Here is a 15,602-nt window from a genome sequence, read left to right on the forward strand (position 1 = left end):
TTTTTCTTTGAGTCCCACACCTCGATCAGATTTTTAGCAAGATTGACACAAATGAAGACAAAATGATTGTTGTAATCACAGAATCCTAATTATCGAATAATCTTAACGAAAAAAGAAGCATAAAATTAAAAGCCGAGAACAAATATTTAGAGGCATGGAGCAAGCTACATTGTGAGAGGAGGTACTTACAGCATCTAACAAATTAAATTATTCTTCATGATTTTAGCATGAAAAAGTAGCAAGTAACAGTTATAGCCTATAGTATGGGTAAAGGGTATCACACATAGCACCATATAGCAACCATGCTTGCAAAAATAAAGAGAACAGAAACTTAGCATCAAACACAAACACCAAAATGATGCAGCAATTCCAAAAATGAGATGGAACCTAGTTGGGGAAGCTACATAGAAAACTAACTCATTGCAAGTGGTCATCCAAGTCACAAAAAGGTACAAAACCAGTTCCTATCCAGTCTTCTGATGACACCAACTAGGATACAACATCAACAAAACCATCACGAGATAACACATGCTGCTGCAAATTAATACATATACTACAATTTTACACCTTCTATATTATACCAAGTTGCTTTGATTTAACTGTCGTACCCAAGTTCCGGTGCATGTTAATCGGGCAACAAATTTTAACAAACTATTACTTCCAATTCACACCATGGTATGAAAACATGCACAATTCATTCCACCACAATCTACTCTCGTATGTAATTGAAGCTCGTGTGCAAGAAGGAAGGAGGGGCAGAGCCCAGGTTGGCCTCGGCTAACCTAACGGACATTTCATCAAACACATAGCGGGCAGTGAGCCACGCACTCATCGTGGGGGGTGGGGAAGCAGCTGTCTGTGCGCTCCTGAAGGCCTCAGAGGTGGGACTGCAGGCGTGGAGGAGGAGGGGCACGGTCGGTGTCGTGGACGAGGAATGAGGGCATGGACGACACGGTGCTCCGGTGTGGGGCGGTGGACGGCGTCGTGGGCGCTGGCGTGGGACTAACGGGGACACATCGAGGGGACGCACTAGCGTCGGCATCGAAGAAGAGGAGCGCGGGGCTAGGAACGGCAGCGCGGGGGCGGTGACGGGTGCGTGGGGGGCGGTGGTGCCCGTCGACGCGGGGTCGTGCTCCGGCGGCATAGGAGGAGGGGTTGGCACGGGGTTGAAATGACATTGGAAATTTCACCCCGCACCTTGCTTTTATCCCAATGGCTCATCACTGCCGGTTGCAAGGTCTAAACCGACAGTGACGAGGCAACATCACTGTCGGGCCATGCCTGGACCCGATAGTGATGGGGGTGCAACGGCTACGAGTTAAGTAGCACATCTTTTCCCTTTCTTTCAAAATCCTCTGACATGCGCAACAGTTAAGACCACGCAATATAGCGCCTGAGACCCGTGTTCAAGTCCCAGACGGCTCAATTTTTTGGTTTACTTTTATAATTTATTAAGCGCTCTAAATGGTTAAAAGAAAAAATAAAACAAGCCTAGACACACCTCCTATACTACCATAGCGGTTAAGACCGCACACTTTGGCCCCCGAGACCCACGTTCGAGTCCTAGGCGGCCTAATTTTTTGGTTTACTTTTATAATTTATTAAGCGCTCTAAACGGTTAAAAGAAAAAATAAAACAAACCTTGACACACCTCCTATACTACCACAACGGTTAAGACTACACATTCTAGCCCTCAAGACCCGCGTTCGAGTCCTAGGTGGCCTAATTTTTTTATTTTAATTTTATAAATTATTAAGCACTCTAAAAGGTTAAAAAAAATAAAATAAGCCTTGACACACCTCTTATACTAGCGCAGCGGTTAAGACTCAGAACTCTAGTCCCTGAGACCCGAGCTCGAACCCGAGGGTGGGCATAATTTTTTTAATTTTTTTATAAATCACTGCCGGTTTTGAAAACGAACCACTGTCGGTTTCGTCTCAACACTGCCGGTTTTATGTAACCGACGGTGATGCTTATATATATAAAAAATCCTTTTATATACTGAATAAATAGAAGCATGTGTATTCCTATGTCAAAATGGCTTGAAATTTTTTTGGTAAGCATGTACACCCAAATTAAGACCCCACACAGGATCTTAGGTTTTTCTGATTATTTTTTATTTATTATATTTTTCTGTGTGCTGAATTAGACAAAAGAGGGTGAATTCCATCTTGGACCCAATAGATTTTTTCATCGACCTCCACAAAATTCTTATCCCTAGGGCACATGAGAGTCTGTGTAAAAGTTTGACACCATTCTGGATCTTTTCGGGGGTAAACTCCGTTCAACCTATAATTAATTAGTGACATCACGCAGAAATTCAATTAAACCTTAGAAAGTAGCAAACCATCTCTGGAAAATCCCAAACTTTGTGTTTTCTTCACCCGTGGTATGTGCAAGCCTAAGAAAAAGTTTGAGACCAATACGACACCGGAATGCATATGAACCATAGAAACCTTGATAACCTATGTGTATAGTCATGGTTCGATGAAAGCGCTCTTGTACCTCTGTGAAGCTTGTATACTCCGCCTATGTTGAAATGACTTGAAATTTTTTTGGCAAGCATGTATACCCAAATTAAGGCCCCGCACAAGATCTTAGGTTTTTTTATCATTTTTTATTAATATATTTTTCTCCGTGCTGAATAAGACAAAAGAGGGTGAATTATATCTTGGATCCAATAGATTTTTTCATCGACCTCCATAAATTTCTTATCCCTAGGGCACATGAGAGCCTGTGTAAAAATTTGGCACCATTCTGAATCTTTTTGGGGTAGACTCAGTTCAACCTATAATTACTCGGTGACATCATGCGGAAATTCAATTAAACCGTAGAAAGTAGCAAACCAGCTCCGAAAAATCCCAAACTTGATGTTTCCTTCATCCGTGGCACGTGCAAGCCTAAGAAAAAGTTTGAGACCAATGCGACACCGGAATGCATACGAACCACAGAAACCTTGAGAACATATATGTATAGTCATGGTTCGATGAAAGGGCTCAGGTACGTCTGTGAAACATGTATACTCCGCCTATGTTGAGATGGCTTCAAAATTTTTGGCAAGCATGTATACCTAAATTAAGGCCCCACACAAGATCTTAGGTTTTTCTGTTCATTTTTTTATTATTATATTTTTCTCTGTGCTGAATGAGATAAAAGAGGGTGAATTACATCTTCGACCAACTAGATTTTTTCATTGACCTAAAGAGAATTATGATCCCTAGGGCACATGAGACCCTATGTAAAAGTTTGACACCATTCTAGATCTTTTTATGGGTAGACTCAGTTCAACCTATAATTAATCCGTGTCGTCGCGTGGAAATTCAATTAAACCTCATAAATTAACAAACCATCTCCAAAAAATCCCAAACTCGGTGTTTCCTTCACCCGTGGTATGCGCAAGCCTGAGAATAATTTTGAGACCAATGTGACACCGGAATGTAGATTTCTAGTTGCCTAACAAATGTTACACGAATTACAAGCATGACAATAATTAAACACACAAGCCATAAAAATTAAAATTAGAATCCAATTAAACTACAACCTTGCAAACCTAGCTAAATAAACATTAATTACTATCGGAATCACTGTTGGGATCGATCGGGCCATGCACACTAACATGCCTGTGTAGGCATATATGGTAATTGATGTCACGGATTATGTATCCGCTTGTATCGATGAAGGTCAATGCCCATACGAGAGCACTCTCTAGTGGCTTATAATACCAAAAGAATGATCGGCCATAGATGTAACCTACTGAACGACCACTACCCCTGTTAGTAATTCTTATGCAGTACGGGTGTCCTTCTGTAGTGAGCTGGCCGAGGTTTCCATTGCAGAAGTCCGAATCGTACCCAAGTTGCTCCGTAGCTTGGTCTAGAATGGCCCACAAGCCACATACAGCATAGGTAAGGTCCTGGAGCGCAATCTGCATGTAGAGAAAAAACAAAGAATGTTATTACAATAATAAACAACAAATAACCACGACTCGGGTATAAGTGACCATTTTACCACATCTGTACGGTTGTAGCTCGCAAACCATTCGCTTGCTCGCGGAACGGGGATATCACCAGCATTCAAGGCAAGTGTCTTGAAGTGCGAGAAATCAGGCACATCATAGCAAACACGTCAAAGTGCCTCTAAACAGAAGCGCACAGCACTGACCTGGGCGCTTATCATGTCCGGGTTCCGTCTTCCCATCTCGTGGATAAGGTTCCGATGATTTACACCCCTCAAAGGGATGGAAAAACCGAGTTCACACATCCATAGCCGACCACTTGCATTAGATGCCGTGTTCTCGATGATGTCCGAGGTAAAGAACCAGCTAAGTGCTGTTCGCAGCCAATCTATTGGGGATATAGTCTATGACATATATATCCAATAATGATATTAAACTAATTACACTTATTTGTTAGTATCAAAAAACAAAAGATGTTGGAAAATATTTCATACAATAGTTGGAACAGGGAATCGTGGAATGGCCAAATTAGGAGCGAATGGCTCATCGCTAGGGTGGAAACCTGGTTCTTGTGGTGGTGGAGGTCCGTTGTTCATACCACCTGATCGATAAAATGCAAAAAAAATATGAACATAAAATATATGCACAAAAAATTCTTGACATGTTCCTTTTGTCTTCTCTTTGGACAACGAACCTCGACCTGGCAGGTCGGTGATTGTAGCGATAAGTACTCCCTTGATCATGACATGTTCCTTTTTGTACTCGTCCCAAACATCCGGCACACCCTTTTCAAACATCTCCACTAGTTTATCGATCACTGGTTCCAGAAACACATCGATGTCATTCTCAGGTTGTCTTGGCCCTTGGATCAGTAGTGGCATCTGGATGTACGACCGCTTCATACAGACCCAAGGTGGAAGGTTGTATATACAGAGCGTCACTGGCGAGGTGCTATGATTGCTTCTAACCTGGTCGAAAGGATTCATCCCATCTGTGCTCAAAGCAAACCAAAGGTGCCTTACCTCTCCACCGATATCCTTATAGAACATAGTATTGACAGTCCTCCAGTCATATCCCATTGGTAGGGTGCCTCATCATTATATCTTTCTTACGCTCTTCGCCATGCCAGCGCAACAGCTTGGCTGACTTTGCATATGCAAACAGCCTATGCACCTAGGGAGCTATAGAGAAATACCAAACGACCTTTACAGGACATCCTCTGGTCTTGGTACCATCATCTGATGGCCCTTCCTTGTACCGTGGAGCTTCACACTGGGGTACTTGTCCAAGTCTTTATATTTTTCTCCATGGTACAATATGCAATCATTGGAACACGCGTGGATTTTTTCAACCTCGAGGACGATGGGGCAGATCATTTGCTTCGCCAAGTATGTCTTTTCTGGCAACTTGTTTTTTTCTGGGAGCATTTTTCTTATTATACCTAACAACTGATCAAAGCCTTTATCGCTCAAGCCATTTATCGATTTGAACTCTAACAGCATGATGTCGGCTTTCAGTTTGCTCATTGGATAATTCTTATACAATGGTGTTTTGCCATCTTGTCTTATTTTCTCTAGCTTTCTCAGCTATCTTTCACTAAGACATCCGGTCTCTACATTACGTAGCAGCTGAGAAATGCCATCGTTATCATCGGTGTCGTCAGCTAGCGTGTTCCTAAACACATTATTAACTATGGGCATAGGTTCCGTGTTGACACCGGGTTCCTCGTCAGCATCGTGGATGGCTACGTCAGACATGTCCACATCATCATCGTTTTCCTATGGAACATTCATACCAACCTCGCCATGCATAGTCTATATCGTATAGTTTGACATGAACCCCCTGGTAATCAAGTGCGATCGTATAGACTCAATTTGACGAAAGTTCCTTTGATTCTTGCAATCTTTGCATGGGTAAAAGGTAGGGTTCCCATTCCTAGCATGGGCTTTGGCATCGGTGATAAACTGGCTGATGCCATGCATGTACCGCTTGTCCGTTCGGGACAGATGTATCCACTCTTGATCCATCTCTGCACAAAAAATATTGAGACAATAATTACAGAGAATTAATAAGAAATAGAGCTTCATGAACAACAATTGTAGCTCGGAAGTACCATTTTTTTGAAAACATTATTGTACACTAATTATTGAAAAATTGAAATTGGTAGCCCCGGCCCTGTAAATTGAAAATCGTAGTAAAAAACAATTATTGCACAATAACGAAGAACAACTATTCTACTCCATGCCACATAAAAATGGAGGCACCAATTTTAAAAAGACTAAAATTGAAGACATGATCATGAACAACAATGTAGCTCCAAACAATGCCCATATCAATTAAAAACGTAGCCCCATAAAAAAATTATTGCACAATAATGAAGAACAATTATTCTACTCTATGCCACATAAAAATGGAGACACTAATTTAAAAAAAAAAGTCTAAAATTGGAGACATGATCATGAATAACAATGTACCTCCAAACAATGCGTTGTTATGTGACACATAGATTAATTTTCTCAACAAATTGTAAAAGAATATACTCTACTTCTAAGAACTAATTATAGCATCACATACTAACAATGATGATAAGCTATGGAATTTAAATGTGTTCATAGACACCAATCTTTTGGATGATAGATTCACCACAATTACTTAGAAGCCTTACACAAATGTCCAATTAAAAAAGAGCTCTCTATAATGGTATACGCTGGTGCTCACACAAATCACGTGTTCAGTATTGCTGGACAACGGCACCTAGGGCCAGTTTGGATGTCAAAATTTTTGGCAAAATGCTACTGTAGTGTTTTCGTTGTTATTTGGCAATTAGTGTCGTTGTTATTTGACAATTAGTGTCCAATTATAGTATAACTAGGCTTAAAAGATTCGTCTCGTGGATTTCGTCTAAACTGTGTAATTAGTTTTATTTTTTATTTATATTTAATGCTTCATACATGCGTCTAAAGATTCGATGTGACAAAGAATCTTAAAAAATTTAACATTTTAGGGTGCAACTAAACATGGCCCTATAAAACTGGACGCTACCGTGGGCTCTGGGCTCACAGCAGCTAGTCTGCACTGCCCCCCAAAAAGAACAGACCGCGCAAAAATAGGGTAGTTGGGTCATCACTCTAAGCCATTTATTAGCCTTCAAATCAAGGGAGAAATATAAACTAGGTAGGAGTATTAAGGCCCCGTTTAGCAGGGTTTTTCCATAGGCTTCAGGAGCCGTTTGGAGCCGTTTTCTACCAAACGGGGTAAAGTAAAATAACTTTACTTGTGAAGCCCTTAAAAACATGCTCTTACAGTGATTTGGGGTGGGATGGAGCCAAAAAAAAACTGGCTTCTCCCAGCTCCTCCTCCAAACCCCTAAAAACATGCTCTCACAGGAAAGCCATTTTGCCAAACGATTTACCAAAACCACTTCAACTCCACCGGTGGAACTATTCGTGGAGCTGAAGCAAAAAAAAAAAAAAATAACTTCACTGGGGAAGTGAAGCCCTGCAAGTATACTTTTAGTTCAAGACATCGGCTCAGAAAAATGGAGCTGGGAACAGTCCTGAGCCTTCCCCCTTTCGGCTCTGGCCTCGGCTTTCCTCCACCCCAGTCCTGTACTCCACCCTGCAACTGTAGGGCCTGTAGAGAGTCTAGAGACAGGAAGAAAAACAAGACAATAATCAAGAAGAAGAAGTAGAAACTGTACCCCGAAGTCGGCAGACGGTACCCCATGGAGAACGACGCAATAAGGAGCCACGCCCATCCCTGGCTGACGAACGATATGACAGGTACCGGCTGGAGCCACGCCATTCCCCTGGCTGCTGCCACCAGGCAGAACAGCCTCTACAGTGTGTTAGCTTTTATTCATTCCTAGTTGCATTGTCAAGTTGTAATCCCGTTGTAAAACTGCATGTGTCGTGTTTTAGCGCGTAGAACTGCGGATGGATGGAGATGTGCCCAGTCCATGCCGTGGCCGCGCAGTTCGGGTGTGTGGTCACCGCCACCATGCGTTCGCCGTGCATGTCGCACGGACTGGCGTAAGATTCGGATCGTGCAGCGAACGTGTGGTGGCGGGGGACGGGCTCCTAAGCCCATGTATCCATGTTGTAAATATGCAATGAAAAACGACCCGAAAAGCTGCGACGCTTGTGCAGCGAAACCTGTGTGTTCACGTTTCCAACTCGTGTGTATGTGTTCGCGGTCACCGCGGCGTGCGTTCCAGACACTACTACAGAAAACAGCGGCTGACGATGGTTCGTAGAGGCGGCTCGGCCAGCCGCCCCTATCATATCGTCTCTACAAATCATGTATTTGTAGGGGCGGTTTCTAAGCCGCTTTTACAAATCGATTTGTAGCGGCGGCTACAGTACCAGCCACCCCTATAATACCTATTTGTAGGGGTGGCTACAGTACCAACCGCCCCTACAGTATATTTTTTCGTAAAAAAAAATCAAATTACCAACACGTGCTCCCACAAATCATCCTATGATGAGTAAAATACATGATCGAGTATTCTGGCAAACTTGACTGTAATATTATAGCCCAAACAAGATTGTTTAGCCAAAAGTTTCTAAACATCTTCTATAGTACAAGAATCACATTAATAACAAACACTCATATTATGACAACAAAACATATATCTATATCACAAAAAGACCAAGCAAGCTCAATGTGATACTTGTTCAGATAAGCATTCAGCCCATCTGTTCCAAGGACCTGAAAAATAATGGGAGGGTGACAGAATTAGATACTACACCAGACTGTCTTGTGTTTAATGTCTCACGCCTATTGCTGCTTATCAGATAAGCATCAAATAAACAAGCACAGCAAGCTCTTTAGAACTTCCTGAGGATTTCAGTTATTCGTAGTCTAAGTACACACAAATCGGTGACTTGCTATCTATGAGCTCAGGCAGATGCTGAGTGCTGCATTAAGCATGAGGTACAATATATTAACATTATAGCTTTGCAATATTAAGGTCTGGTGCAAAGACTCCATATCACATTACGCAGGCCAAAGGAAACAAGAGACCAGTTACTAACTTGCTATAAACATGCAGACCTGACTTGGCTGTGAGTTTAATTTCAATGTTTCAAAGTTCAACAGTGATTAAATCAGGTAAGTGCCATCTACAACAAACAATACACGCTTCATATTGAGATAGAGTAGGAGTTGATCTGGTGTTGTATCGTTTATCTGCTATGGACCTTTAACTGAACTCATTTCTATTATGGCAGGTTGTTCCATAAGCTTTATCCAACTTTGATATGGATAATTATATCACATAAATCACATACGGAACACATAATAAACCTACAAACATACCGAACACGGGTGCAGTTTCATCAGGTGAAAAAGCAATCATATACTTTCTTACAGAACATCAACTACTAAGGAACCGTTGATAATTATAATAGCAAAAGAACAGAGTGTAACATCAGAGAAGAAAAATGCATATAATTTGAACCCTTAGTTCTAAACAAATAGTCAAACCACGAATTGCATACTAAGGTTCATACCAAAACATCTACTTTATCCCAGAAACATGTGGAATGAACAATCAAACTAATGCTTACCTTTGCAATCTTCACAAGTTGGTCATGGTTGTCATGGCCATAAAAGAATGGTTCCTTGCGAAATATCTGCAGCCATCAGTCAGCAATCATATTAAAAAATGAGTTACCAACCACCAACTGACAAAATGTTTGTGTCATTGTGTCCAATAGTATTAACATAAGGACAGCATTTTTACAGTCATACATACCATTCCATCAAACATGCAACCAAGACTCCACATGTCCAAAGAATAATCATAGTCTTGTAAATCAACAAGGAGTTCAGGACCCTTGAAATACCTGAATCAAAGTGGGAAAATATGCCCAGGTCAGATGTCAAAAAGAAAGCATGGACCAATATTGAGAATTAGATGTGATTTGTTAATCCATACAAATAAATTGCAGCGCATAAGGATATCATGCTAGCATAGAAGTATACAGAGTGATTATAGTGGGCTTTTACGCCATTCACTTGATTTGCTTGTTCTTAAGATTCATTAACTTTATGACTTAACTTTCAGAACTATAACCACATAGAAGCGAACTCAAATCAATTGAGTCTCTCTGCTATGTTGCTTCTAGACTCTAGAATAACAGATCTACATCCAAACAAAAAAATGCAAACTAAACAAGTTCTGCTCTTAACATGTTATATTTCAAAAATGCAAGTGATTAGAAGGATGGAATTCAATCTAAGTACAATTAAGAAAAGCATAGGTAAACAAGCTGTTCAGTCATGTCTCAACCTACCTCGATGCAACACGGACATTGTATTCCTTGCCTGGATGGTAGAACTCAGCTAAGCCCCAGTCTATCAAGCGAAGTTTCCGAAGCTCGTGATCTATCATTACATTATGGGGCTTAGACATCTCGATGCATGATACCTTGAGAATGGCAGTAATCTAGAGCCTGGAATTAAAAGAAATAATTATCACATAACAAGTAGTAAGTTGAAATAGGGACAGACAGCGACAAGATCTAAAGCACATTGGAGCTCTTTTTTTCTCGAACACGCAGGAGAGCTACATATACATTGGTGTTCTCACTTCATACTCAAAATAAAGCAGATCTTCAAAACACAAAAGTGTGAGTATGTTAAAAAAAACTATTTTTCAGAAGAAAAACAGTAGAAACATGAAATACTGAATCAGATACTCAGATTCTTAAACGTTAAATTCATGCTTATCAACGATATATTGTCAACAGCACTGCAACAAATTTACAACTCCATAAGATGGTGTTTTCAGAAATCCATGGACATACAACACATGCAAGTGTGTAACTGTGAAACATTCATGGGCAGAGATCAGAGATAAGAGATTCTGAATTATTTTGATCTCCCTTTTGATCTGCCAAAACATACGAAGGGTACGTTAAGAGACCCACCATGGAAATGACTATTTTCATAAGCAGTAACTCTTCAGCACTCAACACCTATCACTAAAACTGTGAGATCACTAGAGCAAGGAAAACTGTTGCAAAGAACAGCCAGCATATTCCTTTAAGTACCTTCTTTTTCTTGACAGGCTTAAGGATCTTAATGATGCATTTCTCATTATTGTTAACATTGATGCCTTCAAAGACCTCACTATATTTACCTCTTCCAACTTTCCTGACAACTTCATAGTCATCCTGCTCACTGGTCAAAGAGATACACAATGGTTAGGGAAACATTACTTCAAAAGATATACAGAACTTGTAATACGCTAACAGATGCTCTGAAAATATTGAGTGCTCCGGAAATATTGATAGAAGAATTAAACAGACCAAAAAGATGGATTTAAATGATCGTTATTAGAGTTTGGAGAATAGAAATTGAATCAAGTTCCATGGATAAGACCTGCATTCTAAACTAAAATTGCTGAAATAAAAGTTTTTGTTTTTTGTTTCCTAAAGTTCTCCACAAGTATCATAAGAAAGAAGACAGCGAATAAGTAGCCACCTCTTTCAGTTTTTTTATCAAGAAGACACTACAGTAATACTTCACCACAAACTAGGAAAACCATTTGCAAGAACCGAAAAAGGAAATGAAAAAAAAATGAATGGTCACATAACATTTTATTTCACAATAGTTAAAGCATGCTGATGCACAAACCTTTCTTTACCAAGTCGACGAGCAAGTTCCTCGGCCAGAGCCTGACCTGGATGATCATCATCAGTTGCTAATATTATCCTAGATGCCTATTCCCATGTGCCAGAACAAAATCAGTAAAGTGATCTGCTAGCCTCAGAAAATAAGTTAATAGATTGATTTATGAAGAAAGTCTTCACCGAGTCGAGGGAGGTAGAGAGGGAGAAGGAGAGGGAGAGGGAGGGGAGGCGTGGGCGGGGGAGGGGACGGGGTGCGAGCGGCGGAGGCGGCGCGCCGCGAGAGGAGCGTGAGGGGAGGCCGGGCGTGGGAGGGAGGCCCTTTTTTTCGAGAAGGGGAGGAATCAATTTATTTGGGGGTGAATTGGGGCGACGTGGCTCGCTGGTAGCAGGGGCGGCCTGTAATACCAGCCGCCCCTACAAATCGACGCATTTGTAGGGGCGGCTCGTATTACCAGCCGCCCTTACTGTGCCATTTGTAGAGGCGGCTGCTGTGTTGGAGTCCAAGCACGTAACTGTAGGGGCGGCTCCAATGCCAGCCGCCCCTAAAAAAAGGCCCCGTTGCTACAAACTGTTTTTCACGTAGTGAGAGCTCCTTGAGGGACTTGGCAGCCACCGCCGGTTCCAACACAGTGAGAAGCAGATGTACGCCACAGCCATGGGGGCGCGTGGCAATAACACCAGCACGTACTGCCACCGCACACGCCAGGTGTACGAGAGCGAGGAGGAGATCGACGAGGAGGAGAGCGAGAGTGATGATGAGAGCGAGGAGAGCGACGATGAGGAGGAGGAGGAGGAGGAGGAGGACGACGAGACACTACTACAATAAACATTTGTAGGGGCGGCTGGAGATCGTTTATAGAGGCAGCTCAGCCAGCCGTCCCTACCATACCGTCTCTACAAATCATGCATTTGTAGGGGCGGTTCCCAGACCGCCCTTACAAATCGATTTGTAGAGGCGGCTAGTAACACCAACCGCGTCACTAGCCACCTCTACAAATCGATTTGTAGGGGCGGTCTGAGAACACTAGCCGCCTCTACAAATCGATTTGTAGAGGCGGCTACAGTGCCAACCGCCCCTACTGTATATTTTTCCAACAAAAAAAATTTAAATTTACAATTCAAATTCGACCAGAACATATATTTTTCATGCACAACTCCATCATGACTTATCTTCTGCGATTGTACTGAAACTCAATGACAATACACATTTATTTATACCAGATTATAACAAATATTCCATGACAATACACGGTGCAAATTATTGTGCTTGCTGTTCATTTAAACTATGAGACTGCACATAGGTATATGAAAAGTAATGTGAAAACCAATCTTCGCTCGATGCAAGTAACACAAGAGAGAACAAGACACACCGCATCAATTGATGGTATATCTGCTCGACCTGGAGAACCATGTAAGATGTGGTAAAAAAACTAAAAATCTGGATAAATTATGAGACTGCTATTATTGGATATTGGTTCTAATAGAACAAATACCTTTGGAGAAAGAGGTATGAGCTGATGAAAGATGTTACTATCTTGATAGAGTTCAAAGCATTCCAACACCTGGCAGACAAGAATAACAGAATTACACAAATTCAACACCACACTCTCCGACATTTAATAACAGTAGCATAGCAAACGAAGACTTACAATATCAAATACACGATTTGGGTCCAGATTAAAATGGCCAATCAATGACTGCCACATAATAAACAATTTGTTATTACACAGTACTGGGAAAAAAGCTAAAAATATAGCACAGAGGGAATTAAGGCCTACAGACAACCTTTATAATGCTGATCATAACCGAAGAAGCATTCTGGCAAGCCAGATCTGAACCAACTTGACAAACAGACTGGAAACACATGAGTATTTATTGTTGCCTAATCAATTGTACATGTCCTAATATAGACATGCATAAATAAAAAGGCTAGATGACTTATCGAAAGACCAGCAGAGTCGATGGTCTCATGAATGGACCCACTGGTTAGGTTTTCTGTAGTATGATGCGAAGCAACTATTAGAGCAAGTGGAGGTGTTTTAGAGGCTTACCGAAAGAAGACATGATTTTTAGAGGCTTCAGAAACATACCAATCAATAATTATCATGTTGGCCATTCCGTTCCCATCCTATCCATGACAAGGAGAACAAGGTAGGCAGGTTTGTTAGGCAATTGGCACCTACATTATGCAGGAGCAAGCTGACAACCCGGAAAAAAGAAAAGGGTATGCAATAGCAGACAACAATACAATTGACTGAAAGTAAAGTCACTTCTAGAAGAGCATAGCTGCCCATAAAAGCAATGTTCACAGTAGCAATTGACATTGTGCATTTGTGTAACAACACAATATCCATATTTTCACTTTCAACGAGGAGAACAATAATTAGCATACCTTTAGCCTCATCATACACCTGCAAGCAGAACTGTACATAGCATAAATAGCAAATCATCAATAGGATAATAGCCATGTCCTGTTCTAAGTGATCAGGCATGCTGATTTCAATAGAGAGAGATATGTAAAAATAATTTGGAAATCAGCGTATCCACCTTGTAAGCTACTCTCTCCATTGCAAATTGTAAGACGTCTTGGCTTTTTAGATACATAGATAGTAGATACATGACAAAAGTAATTTATGTCGAAAGGACAAAATGTTTGCATGTTTGTAACTCAAATATCAGTTAACCTAAAGCGAAATAATTAACATGATGCCGACCACATCACAAGCAGCCCAGGTTGCAATGCAGTGCTTTATAACAGGAACAATTTTTCCTTTAGTGATAAAGAATTGACCTTCTAAAAAAATAGTGCTAAAGATCTCGATAAATAAGCTGTGAATTTTGGCAGGGCATTCTTCCAATTTGGGGTAGCCTTCATAACCTCTGCATGTACAAACGCATTTTCCGGAGCCTGCTCAGCCACCTAAGTGTGTGCGGTTTTAGTTTCCCTCTCACATAGATGATACACACACACATAGATAAATAAATAGATAAATGTGTGTGCGGTTTTAGTTTCCCTCTCACAGAGAGAACTACTCAAATATTTTAGAACAAAGGGGGTAATATGTCTACCAATGAGCTGAGCTCAAGCCAACTTGTGTATGTACCACGTATCACATGATCCAGCACAGCGGTCAAGCAGGGTTCGATGGGAAGTGCATTAAGATCTCCGTTCTTTGTGCAAACAATGCTAATCATCATGCCGGTGGATTAGAATAGCCTCCACAAAAAATAAATCAATTATCTAGATGTATTCAAAACCAAAATCTAACAGGATTGAACGCGAACCCCCCAAAACCAAAGAGGAAAAGGGACAGAGGTGGGAAGAGGACGAGGGGAGGGAGAGGAATGGAGCCTCACCAACAAGTATCGGGAGTGGACGAGCGGAAAAGATAAGCGAAAGAGGACGAACAGGGAGAGCAGCGGCGGTGGGTACCAGAGATGGCGTGGAAGCGGTAACACTAGCGCTCCCGCGCGTGTCACTGTCCACGACCGAGGCGGGCAGAGGGGCCCAGAAGGCGACGGATCCGGCCAACCAGGCGACAGATCCGGCCACCCAGCAGACGGATCCGGCCAAGGACGGGGATTCACCAGAGCGACATCCATCCGCGCCGCTACGACGACGCGCCGGGGGAGTGGGTGCTCGCCCTGCACCCACGCCCAACGCCAGGTCCTGCGCGCGGGTGCGCTGTGCTCGCACCGCACCAGTGGCCACCGACAGCCGCCGGGTCCCGCCTATGCTGGTGCGGCTGCCTCTCTCCAGGCGCTCCACTCAGGGCCTCGGCTGCATCCTGTCGCTTCGGGCAAGCCCCTCTCCGAGCCTCCGCTCGCTGCGTGGGGGTGGGGACCGGATCTAGGCCCACCGTGGCTGGGGCTCCGCGCCACCGCAGTGGAGGCAAGGAGGAGGGCGGGGGAGGTGTGGAGGAGGCCGGATCTGCGCGGAGAAGGCGAGGAGGGCGGGGGACATGAGGAGGAGGCCGGATCTGTCGCCGGCCACCAGCCAGCACCCG

The 15,602-nt window shown here is 42.4% G+C and overlaps 1 long non-coding RNA gene and 1 pseudogene across 1 annotated transcript; both read right to left on the bottom strand.

Moving 5' to 3' along the window:
- Nucleotides 1-5,828: 5,828 nt before the first annotated feature.
- Nucleotides 5,829-8,102, bottom strand: LOC136484765 (uncharacterized). Its single transcript, XR_010766197.1, has 2 exons — nt 7,656-8,102; nt 5,829-5,984 (listed from the first exon to the last, which is right to left on the bottom strand). It is a non-coding gene; the product is annotated as an uncharacterized lncRNA (long non-coding RNA).
- Nucleotides 8,103-8,563: 461 nt separating this feature from the next.
- Nucleotides 8,564-14,163, bottom strand: LOC136488068 (casein kinase II subunit alpha-like; annotated as a pseudogene).
- Between the last annotated feature and the right edge of the window lie 1,439 nt (nt 14,164-15,602).

This window comes from Miscanthus floridulus, chromosome 10 (genome assembly GCF_019320115.1).
Source record: "Miscanthus floridulus cultivar M001 chromosome 10, ASM1932011v1, whole genome shotgun sequence".
NCBI lineage: Eukaryota > Viridiplantae > Streptophyta > Magnoliopsida > Poales > Poaceae > Miscanthus > Miscanthus floridulus.